At 45.2% G+C, this 14,926-nt stretch overlaps 1 protein-coding gene across 1 annotated transcript in view; it reads left to right on the top strand.

Moving 5' to 3' along the window:
- Positions 1 to 1,637: 1,637 nt before the first annotated feature.
- The window catches only part of LOC138249216 (adiponectin-like), a 64,451-nt gene continuing 51,162 nt past the window's right edge, over positions 1,638 to 14,926 (top strand). The window contains exon 1 of the mRNA XM_069203194.1: positions 1,638 to 1,684. The gene's annotated coding sequence lies outside the window, so the exon portion shown is untranslated. The remainder of the gene's footprint in view (positions 1,685 to 14,926) is intronic.

Here is a 14,926-nt window from a genome sequence, read left to right as displayed (position 1 = left end):
TCATGTCAGTCACTTACATTGGTTCGTGGGCTTGCCTTTTAAAATCCGCTTGCTTTTATTTGTGAAAGGCATGCATACATCATGCCTTTTCTGGTAAACTACTAAAAACATACAAGGCTCGATGTTTTCAGCATGGTGTCTAGACTACTTTCTCTGTTTATTTTCCACGCAGCACGATCTCGCTGCATTTTACATCGTGCGATCGCGCTGCGTTTTTTTTCTTTACAACGCTAATAGCTCTAACTCGAGCAAATGCGAGACCCGTTGCATTGAAAATGCTTGTTTTTTTATGCTAATGTGGCCCAACGAGGCCAAAATCGCTGCACCATATTTACAATGTGGTGCAATGCATGCATTGCACGCACTTTGCAACCCCTTGTGCCACATTATACCTGTGGCAGGCATAATGTATGCAAAGGGGGTGTTCCCCCATTAGGGGGACCGCAAAAATGGCGCAGTGGAATCGAAGAGATTCCACTGTGTCATTTTTTTGCGGCTACTTTTAACGCCTGCACAGAGCAGGCTTTAAAAGAGGGCACACCTTTGCTTTCAATAAGCCCCTATGTACTGTGCAGGATTAGTGCTAAAATGTTTGCACTAATCCTACACAGTACATCAATAGCATGACAAATTTCCATAATATTGCCCCTACACTGCGCCATGATGCGCGGTATATTAAATATGCTGCATGCATGGTGGCGGTAGGGAGGCGCTAAGGGGCGCAAGAAAAGTGGTAGTGCATTGGAAGCAGCGCCACTTTTCCTAAATCAGGCCCATAGTTTATTATTGTTTTATTGTAAAAGGTTTGCAGCTGCTGCTACTGGTGGGGGGGGGGGGGGGGGGACGCTCCTATGAGTCAGATGAGCAGTATGAGCAATGTCAGTACAGACACTCATATATCCAAAATGTACTCCGTATACCGAACATCTCCTGTTTTTAACTTACTGTTCAGAATACCTGCATATTTACTTATTAATCAGCTTTGTTTTGTCAATGTACCTTTTACAGATCTAGGCAACAGTACACCATAGGATTCCTGTTCACTCATTGTAATCCAGTGACAGAAACTTGGTTGTCTGTAGTACATATGTATTTCCAGTAGCCTCAAGTGCTAGACTGGATGCTTGCCTGTAGTGTACTGTAGAAAGTCGGTCATCCAGGTGAAATAACTCATTGTTCATCACTGAAGTGAGATCATGTTGATAGTACATCGTCTTTGAGTGACACCCGCAAATTGTCTTAAATCTAATAAGGACTTCAGCGGTTAAACTGTATTTTGACAATAAAATTATTAGGAAGAATTAGCTACCCTTACCTTTTATTGTTATTAATAAAGTTTGTGAAAAACAATATGTAGTGTGGTAGTACGGTCTTGGGAGACATGTTTCTAACGAAACCAGGGGCCAGCGATAACAAAGAAAGTAAGCTTGCTCAGTTAACTGGCTCAGATTATTATTTGTATTATATGAGGGCGTGACATTTTAAGGCTGCACGGAGGGAGGCGTACATGATAATGTGACAATTTTGGTGGTTTATATTTAACTGAAAGGTAATACGTTAACGAAAGGTTTAGTCTTTCTGAGAAAAGTATTTAATGCACTGAAGAAACGGAGCCCTATGCAGGTTAATTTGAAAAACAGGAAGATTCGAGACGACAGTTTGCAGAGAACACCCTGTAGGAAAGGTGAGTGAGTGCCATATTATTGAAACAAAGCCATTCTGTCCAGGGCAACTTTCACAGTAAACCAAGTTAAAAGGGAAAACAATTCACTTTCTTTTAGGTAATTTATAAACTCTGATAATCTTAACGCTTTAGGATTGACCAATAGTTATCAATAGTTGGAAGTAAATTAAAGGAGCAAACGAAAGGAGGGAGTCAGATCTTTGAAATTAAGTGGCCATCGAAAAGCAGATTATAGAATATATTTAATGTGTTTATGCTAAATCAGGTGTTACATTCAGTTAATCTGAAAGACATTTCATAATTGGTCGGTGATTGCAGTGTTATCTGCGCGTTTTCATTTTTACATTTCTGCTCAGGATCGCCAGCTGTTTTCAGTGGTGCTAACCACAAGACTCACACCTCTGGAGTTGCATGACCTCCATTAATAAGACACTGCATATATCTAAACACTCTATAACTAATAAAAATGAGAACAATTCCTGATCTTCATTTCTCAAACGTTCTACCAATCCGATACTGAGAGTAAATTGCTTTGATCAATAAGGAATTATTAAAGACACAGAAATCTGTGAATTTTGCATTCCCTCCAATGATTTGCACACATTTCCAGCTTTTGACGGATTTACACAAATACCACGGTTATGATTAATAATGCCCCCAAATTGTAAATTCTCATGGGCATGCCTACTGCCCTATGGTCAATCTTGAAGCTTGCGAAGGATTGTCTTCAGGAATACAATTTGAAGAGTGGAAATAATATGAATTTGTAAACGTAGCTTGTTTTTCTTTTTTCCCTAGTTGTAAATATTTTTTCATGAGCAAAAAAATCCTTCTTCTAGATCCCAGGAAATATAGGGGTGGTTTGGTATTCTTATCAAAGACCTTGGTGCTATGTGTAGGTGTGCAAAGTTAAAACACATTGAGAATGTTTCAGGAATAACCACATTGTAAAAAAACGTTATTGGGATTCACTCCACTCCACCTTACTTGGGAACAACCAAGTGACAAACCCTAAACACTGAGGAGCATATTTATACTCCATTTACGCCGCATTTGCATAATTTTCTTTGACGCAAAATTGGAGCAAAACTAACTTCATATTTATAATTTCATGTTAGACCCGTCTAACGTCTAAATATTGGAGTTTGCAGCATTTTTTAGATGCGTGAACCAACCTTACGTCGGTGAGATGCAAGGTAGGCATTGCCATTGATAGAGCGTTCCGACCATATAATTTACCTGTATCTCGGACGCTCCTGGGTCGACGAATCTTTTGACCTAGTTGGGCTCTCCCCACCCGAGAGAAACTCAAGTTCAATCAAATCAAATAATCAATATTGAACATAGGCAGTTCCACGAACAACGTAACACTTAACAATTAATCCAGACATCATTTCGGCGAAACCGTGACCTTTCGGCCGCGAATAACCACACCAGTTTATGCTAAATTAGTGAATTTATTTCCCTATATTAACAAAGCTAGCACAATGTAAATGTGTCTCAACACCAAATGATAAATGTAAATGAACATTAATAACTGTCCATATCTACGGAAAAGATGCAATCTATGCAGCATTTGAATAATAATGCCTTCTATAATGGCAACGCAAACTACTAAAACAATAATCTGTAATGAACTAATTGCATACATTGATCAGCATAACAAGGTCTCAAATTGCATCGTGCATCGAATGAATCCTCATCTAACCTCAAATTAGCATCAGCATGTGGGACTTCATGCAAAACAATTTAGTAACATTAATTTGGAAAACTCCTAACTAGGGCACTAATCAAAATCAGCAGTTGGTTACCTAAAGAGGAAACACAATGCAATTGTACATTTATATCTTTTCATATTTACCAAATTCAATCAGCATTCAAGGAAGTCTTCGTCTCGCAGGTACCAGGATCGATCGACATTAGGGCGGGGCAAAGGGTAGGGTGGATGGGGCAATTGCCTCACGGCGGCAAGACTAAAGGACAACTACTTCATGCAAGGGGCAGATCAAAGTTAAAGTCTCTAGGGCAAGAATCTCTTTCTCTCGATTAGAGAAAGCATCAGCGTCTCATTCAAAGTGGCGTCGCAGCAAGGTGGGCCATAATATCTGCAATGTCTCGATGGGCAATGTTCAATAATGGCTCGCAATGGCTATAATGGCTGCTTCCTCTTTGTGCACCTGGGTTTTATAGACAACAGTTCAAATCCAGTAGGGTCTTCCATTGGAGGGTTCATAGGTTAGCTTCAAATTGTTCAATCAAAAACAACAGTTTACAAGCTTTTACTTAAGCATACATTATCCTTGGAGTCGGGTACGTAGGTTGCAACATTTTGTACCAATTAACTCACTCTCAGAGCTTCCATTGTCCGCACCTGCAGATTGACCTTGGAGTGAAGAGAAAAATGCCAGGCTGGCACGAAACTTTAAGATAGCATGTGAACGAGCCCACTGGAAAAGTACAGCTTCAAGCCGAAATACACGTTTATTAGCACATTGGAAAAATACGAGCATCTAAACCGTGAGACAAAGCAACTAGGCCGAAGCCTCTACTAAAGTTATGCTAAGCTAATACATTTTAAACAAGCAAATCATAGCACACGTTTACGATTATGTCGGATTAGTACATTTCTAATACATCACGTTATATAAAGCACGCTTATAAATGTTGGCAAACTACTCTGAGGGCACATTTTGTCCCCGTACAATCTTTGTTAATTCGGTTAAAGTCACACATGATTATTGCTACACTACGTTTATGCGTTAATAAATGTAAAACCTTCATTCCCGCGTCACCACCATCTAAAAAATGGTGCTAACCCCAAAGCCCCATATTTATCCCCCGTGCTAAAATGACTCGTGGGAGGAGGGGCTAAATAATGGTGAAAAGCTTGCTTTGCCCCATTATTTGATGCCTGGGTCAGACCAAGCATTACGGGACCTGTGGACCCATTTCTATGGTTGAACACCATGGAATGGGTCCACAGGTGCCCTCCTCAAGCCCCAGGAACACCCCCACCCACACTAGAGGGACACCGGAGAATGGGGGACCCCATCCCGGGTAGGTAGTGTAAGTACAGGTAAGTTTTTTTTTTTTTTAAAGTAAAGTGCGGTCGGGGGCCCAACTTGGGGCCCTTTGCATGGCACAAGCTGCAATGGCCATGCCCAGGGGACACTGGTCCCCTGTGCTGGCCTTGGCGGTGGTGGGCATAACTTCTGTCTTTTCTAAGACAGAAGTCAAGTGGTATGGATGTTTTTGCACCAGGAAATTATGCTAGGCTGGTTATAAGCATATTTTTTTGCCTCTAACCAGCCTAACCACATTTTTTAGTGCAAAGCCCCCTTCCTCCATACCGCCACCCGATCCAGCTAACGTCATTTCCCCAGACGCTAGCCCATCCTTTGCGCCGGCTTGCGGGAATCACGCAAGCTGGCGCTATACTTTTTGATGCAAAACTGCATTTGCGCAGTTTTGCGTCAAAAAGTATAAATATGGGCCTGAGTTGCAGGAAATCCATCATATGGTCAGATCAAAGCTTCCATTTCCTACACCAAATATCCACATATTCTGGTTGTGTGGATTGGAATCAGAAATACATACTTGCAGAATACTGATGATAATTTGTGAGCACCCAAGCGAACATTGATTGTTCATAAAGTATTGTTACTTTGCCCAATGAACCCTGGAAAGGTTTAGACAGCAAGTCTTTTCCATCTAAGTACCCAGGATCTAGAACAACATCCCTGTATCTATTAGTGCTCTAATGCAGCACCCTATGCTTGCCTTTGCCCATACGCAGCACACTGCTTTCTTTTGGCTAGGTTCCTGTTTTAGAAATACCTATACCAACACACATAAGAACTAAAAGATACCTTTGTTTTCTACTTTACTTTGTTTTCTAGTATTGCACTAGAATTATTCTATTTCCTATTCAGAAACCAAGTTACATGTGGATGAAAAACCCACAAGAGAAAGAAAGGAATAGATGTTTTGCATTATAAAATTGCCTGATATAATAGTTTCCATGATAACTGGAACAAACCGGAGAATATAATCTCTGCAACATTGAGGCTGTAGTTTTCCTACTATGAAAACTCCGCTGGCATGCATATGAACATTTTCATTTATGCACATAATCTCTTCACTTTGAACTATGAATTTGAAAATACAGCACATATTAGTTCCCTCTCCATGAGGAGTAACATTTCTGGTACAAAACAAGTGATAGGTTTGATACTTAGCAGTGTCAAGCAGCTGAAAAAAGCACACAGAAAGTGCATTTTTGTTATCATAATACATGTAATTTCCATGAAGATTATATTTGCATTTCACATGAAAATTGAATTCGAGGACGGATGTCACGTGCAAAAGCCACACGAAATTCTGATAGAAGCAGAGAAAGTCTCTTCTCCAGGGTTCTACAGTTCCTGCATAATATTTTCTACTGCAGACAAAACCTATAACAAATTGCAAGACCACAGAGTGGAAAACAAAATGCAGAATTATCATAATACAAAGTACACACATTTTGCATGATTTCGACTTTGTAATAAAGATTGTTCATGGGCTAGATGTATCCTGCCTGAGAGGGAGAAATAGATAGTCTGTGCTTTTTGACAAGTGGAAAGGTTAGTGTGATCGTAAAAGTATAAAAATATCAAAGGCACATGGCAACATGCATTGAAAGGTGACATGTCCTGTGAGAATTGCAGAACCTACATTTTTCCCAGGTATTTCCAGAACTGTGTTTTTTCACACTAACGCGTAGCTCTTTAACCCGATCTGGCAGTGAACAGTATTTTTTGGCAAACAGAGTAGCCTTTGCCAAACAGTGCTGTACGCTTGAGAAAGATAATTAGTCAACATAATGCTAAACATGGAATAATCGGCCAAATATGGTTATGTTGTATTACATTGTCTTTAAAATTCTGCAATCACAAATTAAACATTTACAAACATGCTGCACACAGTATATGCAAGCAAAGCAATGTGTATGGTTATTCATATATAAAAGCAAATACAAGTGGACTGCTTCCAGAAATGAGCACAGCTCAGTCAGTCAGTCAAAAATTTTATTTCGCTGCATTTCTGTAGCGTAAAAGTACATAAATATGTCACAATCAACAATAATAAAAAAAACTTCAAACATCCATCTAAGTAAACCATAAAACATAAAAAATAACAGCAATGTCATTAAACTCAGCTTGACTCAAAAGGCACACTGGGTGTGGTGACTTGTACAATTGGATATACTAATGTGCCTTAGCAATTTAACTTGTGTTCCATTCACAAAGGTCACATTCTGCTGTAGTGCAAAACAGGCTATTCGGTTACTTGCTAAGACTGGAAAACAGACAGCTCGGCTACAATTCCTAAAGCCAATGCTCTTCAAAACAGGTACCAGTGTTCGTGTATATTTACACCGGCCTCCCAAAATAAGGCCCATATTTATACTTTTTGACGCTAAACTGCGCTAACGCAGTTTAGCGTCAAAAAATTTAGCGCTGTCTAACGCCATTCTGAAGCGCCATGCGGGCGCCGTATTTATGGAATGGCGTTAGCCGGCGCTAGCAGACCGGCGCTGCCTGGTGTGCGTGGAAAAAAACCACGTAGACCAGGCAGCGCCGGCGTAGGGGGAAAATGGCGTTAGGGCGTCTTAAAATGGGGCAAGTCAGGTTGAGGCAAAAAAATCGCCTCAACCCGATTTGTGCCATTATTTTCGACGCCCAGACGCCATTTAAATGACTCCTGTCTTAGTAAAGACAGGAGTCATGCCCCCTTGCCCAATGGCTATGCCCAGGGGACTTATGTCCCCTGGGCATGGTCATTGGGCATAGTGGCATGTAGGGGGGCACAAATCAGGCCCCCCTATGCGACCAAAAAAAATTAAAAAATATAAAAAATTATACTTACCTGAACTTACCTGAATGTCCCTGGGGTGGGTCCCTCCATCCTTGGGTGTCCTCCTGGGGTGGGCAGGGGTGGCAGGGGGGGTCCCTGGGGGCAGGGGAGGGCACATGTGGGCTCATTTTGAGCCCACAGGCCCCTTAACGCCTACCCTGACCCAGGCGTTAAATAGTGGCGCAAATGCGGGGTTTTTTGACCCGCCAACTCCCGGGCGTGATTTTTGCCCGGGAGTATAAATACGACGCATTTGCGTCGCCGTCATTTTTTTAGACGGGAACGCCTTCCTTGCATCTCATTAACGCAAGGAAGGCGTTCACGCAAAAAAATGACGCTATTTGCCCATACTTTGGCGCTAGACGCGTCTAACGCCAAAGTATAAATATGGCGTTCGTTTTGTGCCGAATTCGGCGCAAACGGAGTATAAATACGGGCCTAAGTTTATAGACTGACAGATCGGGCAGCCAAAATGTACCTGCAGATAGGAAAGCGGGAGAACGTTAAACCAGCCCACCCAAAAACTTGCTATTCTCTTTGGATCACTTGATCTAACAGAGCTACTTAAGAGACTACCACAGGGTAGAAGAACCATGGAGTTCAGGGGCTGAAACTTTGGAACATTCTCAGACCTTAACAGTACACAGAAGTCTTTTAGCTGCAAACAACCTTTTCAAAAAGGCTTATAGCTAAGTCTTACTTCATCATGAAGTGGGATTGAAGAACTTTCGATCTAGGTTTACCCTTCGCGCCCAACTAATTTTAACCCTCATGCTTTTAGTACTATAACTTTCATGTATTTACTGTCTGTTCCCAGGCTCTGAAGCTGCCTTTGTGATGCAGCAATGTATTCCCATAAATAAATATAGTATTAATATTGAAAAGCGGAATTCAATAGCGCTGACCTAGACTCATATTTTGATTTGTCTGAACGTGGATGCATACCATCCCTGGGTACCTATCATCTATTTAATCAAAAGTTTTCCTAGATATTTCTCTGTATGTTTCCATGCTGCCAACAGGAATTATGTATTTTCATACACCAATAAGTTCTACTGTTTTCCTTTTTTCTGAAAATAGAAAACTTGAGCAAATCTCTTCATCACAATAGATAAGTCCTTAAAAATGACTGTATTATAAAGGAGAATGCTAAGAACATGAGGCAAAAATAATAGTTTTTTCCCGGGTGACAGAGCCTTCAGGGGCGTAGACCAGACTGCAGTCAGCTGCTCAGAATCAGAGCAGGCAGCTCCACAAAATGGCATAAGACAGCAGCCTTAGTGCACCACCTATTGAACGCCTCATTTTTTCTGTGTATGCCAAGCGCTAAAACTAGCAGAGAATGTAGCAACCCAAACCAATATCTTGCATGAGCAAAGCAGACCATGGAAGCACATCGCTTCCGACTCACTCACCCACCATTAGCGTCCCACACCCTCATCTCATCCGGTTGTGTCCTTCAGAAATAAATATTCCTAGTGCTTTTTAGCAGCTACTGGAAATAAATATTCACGCCAATCATTCTCAGTGTAGACCCCACCACACCAAACCCACTGGTTCATCCTTCTTAGACCATAACATCCCACCCTTCTATTTTATTGTTGTTCTAAAAAACGTCCAGATCTATGGAAAGTGGTATTGGTGAAATCAGCTTTAACAAGGGTACAACTGAGTTGGGCAACAGTGACATCTGTGATTTACAGTGCTATAATTACAAATACTTGCCTGGCTTAATGCGGAAGGAAGCAACGATTGGCATAGAATGGAAATCATTCACATGCTACTGAAAAGAGGAAAAAGCAGAGTACAGAGAGAGCACTAGTTGTGCAAAATGTTACATGCTCTGTGAAGTAAAACTTGACTCTTCAAAAAGTCCCTCATTTAATAAACTGCCCATCGTTTACACCAATATGTGCTGTTTCTAACAGAATGCAATTTGGAGTTTAGAAATAACCATCTAAAAAATTAGAGATGCCACGTAAGTGCGAAACCTGGGTTGATATAGTGAGTCACATTATATTTATTTTCATTAATTACAAAACAAGGATCGATGATGCTCACGTCTGCACTTACCATGTCCAAAGTCATCCACGGAGGTTGACACAGGTGACGAGTCGTTGTTTTTCTTCTGTACACAAAGTAAAGCCTTCTCGCCTTTGATCTGCCCATCTAAAACTCTCATCCTCTTTTTCAAAACAGTCTCTCAATAAAGATGCGACATAAAATTAAAACAAAAATAATCGAGGTTCCCAAACCTTACAACCCACAAGGGTAAAATTTAGTTTTCTTTTTTTAGATATTCTTGGTTCACTATCAGACTTTGTCCCTCCTCAATGCAGTCATAGGACAATCAAACATTATTAAAGGTTATCCAGGAAGGTGTAAATGCCCTGTCAGAGTTGTAGGATGACTGCACATCCTGCAACAAAGCTATGGAATTTCTCTAAAATGGTCACATGGCTCATACAATGTTAGCAAACATGAACAATTTGTGACCGCTACCAGATCTTGAACGTTATGGTGCAAAATGGAAGATAGCAATCCTTTGAAAACTGGATTATTTGTAATGCAAATCTTACTGTACACATTCCTAATGTTTGCTCACAACAAAAACCAACTGGCAATAGGAACTATCACGGAGCTCGACAAAGTGAAGCAAAGTGACCAGGAACATTAGCTGATCACCCATTTTAAGGTTAGGTCATGTCAGCTTCTTGAAATGTTTGTATATTGTAACTTTCGGGTCCAAGTGACCTAACATCAGGTCAGTGATCTAAATCTTGGGGGTTGGAGGGCTACAACCTCGGTAATTAAGGGGGGTGACCACAGTCTGACCAACAGGTACAACAGTGTGTGAGCCCAGGAGGAGTCTACTGAGCTCCCCTCAATTCTTGCAGTTGGTTCTGGGTTTCTGATAAGGGGTAGAAAGGTCTAATAGGCACAGTGTCCACGTCTTTGAACTGCTGTGAGCTTACAGGCAGTCAACGGTAGGGCAGGCATGTAGACTTTTTTATAGCACTGAGCTAATGGGCAGCACTCTATGGGGGTCATTCTGACCGCCAGGGCAAGAATGACAGAAGCACCGCCAACAGGCTGGCGGTGCTTCAATCCCCATTCTGACCGCGGCGGTAAAGCCGCTGTCGCCCCGCCGGGGCCGGCGGTTTTCCGCCGTTTTTGCCCCGGCTGGGAGAATCCGCCAGGGCAGCGCTGCAATTTGCAGCGCTGCCCTGGGGATTCTGACCCCCTTACCGCCAGCCTGTTTCTGGCGGTTTTCACCGCCAGGAAGAGGCTGGCAGTAAGGCGTGTCCTGGAGCCCCTGGGGGCCCCTGCACTGCCCATGCCGTTGGCATGGGCAGTGCAGGGGCCCCCTAACAGGGCCCCGGACAGCTTTTCACTGTCTGCCTAGCAGACAGTGAAAAGCGTGATGGGTGCAACTGCACCCGTCGCACGGCCGCAACACCGCCGGCTCCATTCGGAGCCGGCTCCTGTGTTGCGGCCTCATTCCCGCAGGCCCAGCGGGAATGTCAGAATGGGGGCCGCGGAATTTTGGACGCATGGCGGCCAAATGGCGGTTTCTGCCTGGCGGGCGGCGGTAGCCGGCCGCCAAGGTTGGAATGACCCCCTATGTCACGTTTGGTCCACCCAGGCCTTCTTTCATTGATCTTTGCAAGGTAGAGTAGCTCCATCTTGCATGGAAAAGTCATGGCCGCTGGGCAGCAGTCCTCTGCCAAGCAATCAGTTAGTTCTCTCAGATCATAAACACAACCTACCAGATGGACTGTCCTTGTTTATCTCTGTGGGTGCAGCCATCCCACCTTACGATCACAACACAAACATACAGGTGGTTCACCACGTGCAACATACAGTGTGCGCACGTGCCTTATCATTATTGAAAAACCCAGGCACATAATGCTCACTTAAAACACACAAATGAGCCCCATTTGCCTCACGTCACTGGACTTAACATAGAATGGGACGCCAGTAGGCATCATCTTTTTGCAGCTACTGCACCCCAAAATACTGCTAACACCATACATGATCTGAGACAAGAGGGTGAAAGGGAACTAGCACCTCCACACAGCACTGTGGGGAGCTATACAGGGTTTTTCTGCTGTTTGGGGAGTCCTTTTGGATCAGGGACTCTGCAACCTGTTTTTAAAGAAACAAATAGAAAAATCACAGGGCAAAAGGAAAATATTAGAAATGGTACAGGTACACAAACGACGGGGGCTTTCATCCAGACACTATGGCCCTCATTACAACCCTGGCGGTTGGTGTTAAAGCAGCAGTAATACCGCCAACAGGCCAGCGGTTAAAAAATGGGATCACAACCATGGTGGAAACCGCCAACACAGACAGCCACTTTAACACTCCGACCGCCACAGCGGTAGCAACAAACACCGCAGCGGTAACCGCCAACAGACAGGCGGAAGTCAATGTACTGCCCACCCCATCACAACCCACCAATCCGCCAGCTTTTCCGGGGCAGTACCAACGCCATCAAAAGCACGGCAGAAACAGGACTTGGAAGGGAAACCACTCACCGCTCAACACAAACGAAGAACCAGAACACCATGAAGCACGAGTTACAGGTCCTGCCCATGCTGGTCTACCTCCTCATCTACCAGGGATACCAAAGGCGGCTGCGACGACCACGGTGAGTACTGCACCTAGTACACAGGGGAGGGGGAGGAAAAAGAGAGTGACACATACATGCAACACGCCACACCACCACCCTCACTCCCACCCTCACCCACAACACCATACACACAAACACATGCAACAACATAACATTTACACCCTGTAACCCCCTGGAAGAATGCAAGGACAAAATGAAGTGAGTCAAATCAGTGAATAATATAAATAGGCAGATATACGTAACAAATAGAAAAACAGTATTTACAAAAATATACAATATGTACATAAGGCCGTACATTGTCCTTCCCAAATGTCCGTGGGCCACTGGGCCAAAAATCATGGGCCAAGCCCACACTTGACTCAAGCATCAATACGGAGAGAACACTGCAAGGGCATCAGGTCGAAAACACACAGGCACCTCAGGGGGACGGCGAAGGTGGGGGTGGGGGGGACCTCAGCCGGAAGATGGGACAATGCCACTGCTCCTGGAGGGGGTTCCATGCCCACAGCAATGTCCTGGGGAGTGCAAAGCCACGGTCTCTCAAGTGGGTGGTTTGTCCACTGCTTGGTACTGGGGATTGCAAAGCCACAGTCTCTCAAGTGGGTGGGTAGCCCACTGCTTGGTCCTGGGGAGTGCAAAGCCAGTCTCTCTAGTGGGTGATTTGCCCACTGCTTGGTCCTGGGGAGTGCAATGCCACAGTCTCTCTAGTGGCTGGTTTGCCCACTGCTTGGTCCTGGGAAGTGCAAAGCCACAGTCTCTCTAGTGCAGTGGTCTTCAAACTTTTTAATACCGCGCCCCCCCAGTTGAAAAATAAGTCATTGGGCCCCCCTCAGAATTTTTCACAATTATTTTAGAAAGATGGCAATGTTTAAATAGGCATAAACCTATTTAAACGTAGCAGTTAAGTACTGTTACCTTTTTAAAACTGCAATAACATGCTTCTGCTTAAAACAAAGGCATGTTATCTGTATAATATTTCTTTTGGCCAGAGTTTGGCGCTCCCCCCCGGGATCACTTGAGGCCCCCGAAGGGGGGCCCGCCCCCCAGTTTGAAGACCTCTGCTCTAGTGGGTGTTTTGCCCACTGCTTGGTCCTGGGAAGTGCAAAGCCACAGTCTCTCTAGTGGATGGCTTCTACACTGGTTCTGGAGGGGGCCTTGTGCCCATTGTGCTTCATCATACCAAGGAGGGGGTGAGTGGATGCATATCTCCACTGGTTCTGGAGGGGGCCTTGTGCCCAGTGAAGCAGCACTTGGGATGTTGCAGTTCACATTCCCTCACCTGGGTGTCTGAGGCACGAGATTTGCAGAGACCAGGTTGCATGATAGTCCATGGAGGCAGGGCTAGCCTCCATCCTGTGGCGGCTGAGGCTGCAAACTGGTGGTAGTGCCGGTGCTGGTGGGGGTGCTGCCAGTGGTGGTGGGAGGCTCCAGCCCGTCTCCTGCAGCCGTGGACGGCTTCCCACTGGGGCTGCTGCTGCTGGTAGTGGTCCTACTGTCAGCGGTGCAGGTGACGGTGCTTGCGGCGGTGCTTGCGGTGGGGCTGCTGGCGGTGCTGGCCGTGGTGCAGGTGCCGGTGATGCCAGTGGTGGAGATAGGCTCCAGCCCTTCTCCTGCAGCCTCGGACGGCTGCCCACTGGGGATGCTGCTGCTGACAGTAGTGATGCTAGCAGCGGTGCAGGTGGCGATGCTTGCGGCGGGGCTGCTGGCGGTGCTGCCTGCGGTGCAGGTGGCGGGGCTGGCGGTTGTGCTGGTGGGCAACAGGTGCTCATCTGCAGCCTCCGACGGCTGAAGTGCCTTGCCTTGGGTTTTCTGCCCCTTCATCACCTTGGCAGATACTGTTGTGACCTTCGCTCTGGCAGCTGGAGTTTTGGAGGAGGCCTTGCTGGGTGGGTCGTGCTCCTTGCCCTTGCTGCATGTTGTCCCCTTCTTCACCTTGGCAGGTGGCTTAATGGTTTTGTCCTTTGCAGGGGTTGGTGGCACACTGTCTGGGCTGACGGTTGCCCCCTTTGAGCCTCTGTGAGTTGCATGTACCACAGCGGATGCCGACTTGGTGGCTGAGGTGCTGTCCTGAATCTGGACACCCTGGCCCGAGGGGAAGGACGGGGGGAAGGGGTAGGGAAGAAGTCAATGTTTGCCAGGAAAAGCTTTTTAGACACAATGGGGCGGGAAGAGGGAGAGGGTTTGGGAATGGTTGTAGGAGGTGTCTGTCTGCTGAGTTTGGGTGAAGGTGCATGGGCTGGATGCTGTTGTGAGGTGGATGGCTGTTGGGTGGGTGGGTGCTTGTATTTGTGTACTTTGGGAGGAGGGGTTACAGACACACTGGGAGAGGACACAGGGGATGTGTGCATGGATGTGGGGGTGGTGACTGCCAGTGAGGGGTGAGTAGTGATGGGCGTGCTGGTGATGGAGGTAGTGGATGAGGATGTAGGACATACAGGTGTGAGTGGAGACGCTACTGGGAGGGAGGTGGGCGAGGAGGAGGAGGGGGACACAGTGGAGGCAGTGGATGTTGGTGTATCTGCATGGGGATGGTGCTTGTGTGAGTGCCTGTGGGATGATGTGTGGTGCTTGTGTTTGCCTGAGCCACTTCTGTGTGTTGATTTGGGTGAATGCTGGTCTGAAGGTGTGCCTGGGATAGGCTGGGGTTGAGGGGATTGGGACTGGGCAGAGGAAGTTGGAGGGGGGAGGCTAGAGACAGGGACAAT

This window comes from Pleurodeles waltl, chromosome 8, assembly GCF_031143425.1.
Source record: "Pleurodeles waltl isolate 20211129_DDA chromosome 8, aPleWal1.hap1.20221129, whole genome shotgun sequence".
Taxonomy (NCBI): Eukaryota; Metazoa; Chordata; class Amphibia; order Caudata; family Salamandridae; genus Pleurodeles; species Pleurodeles waltl.
Note: the sequence above shows the minus strand (reverse complement) of the source record. Positions and strands in the feature narration are given on the sequence as shown.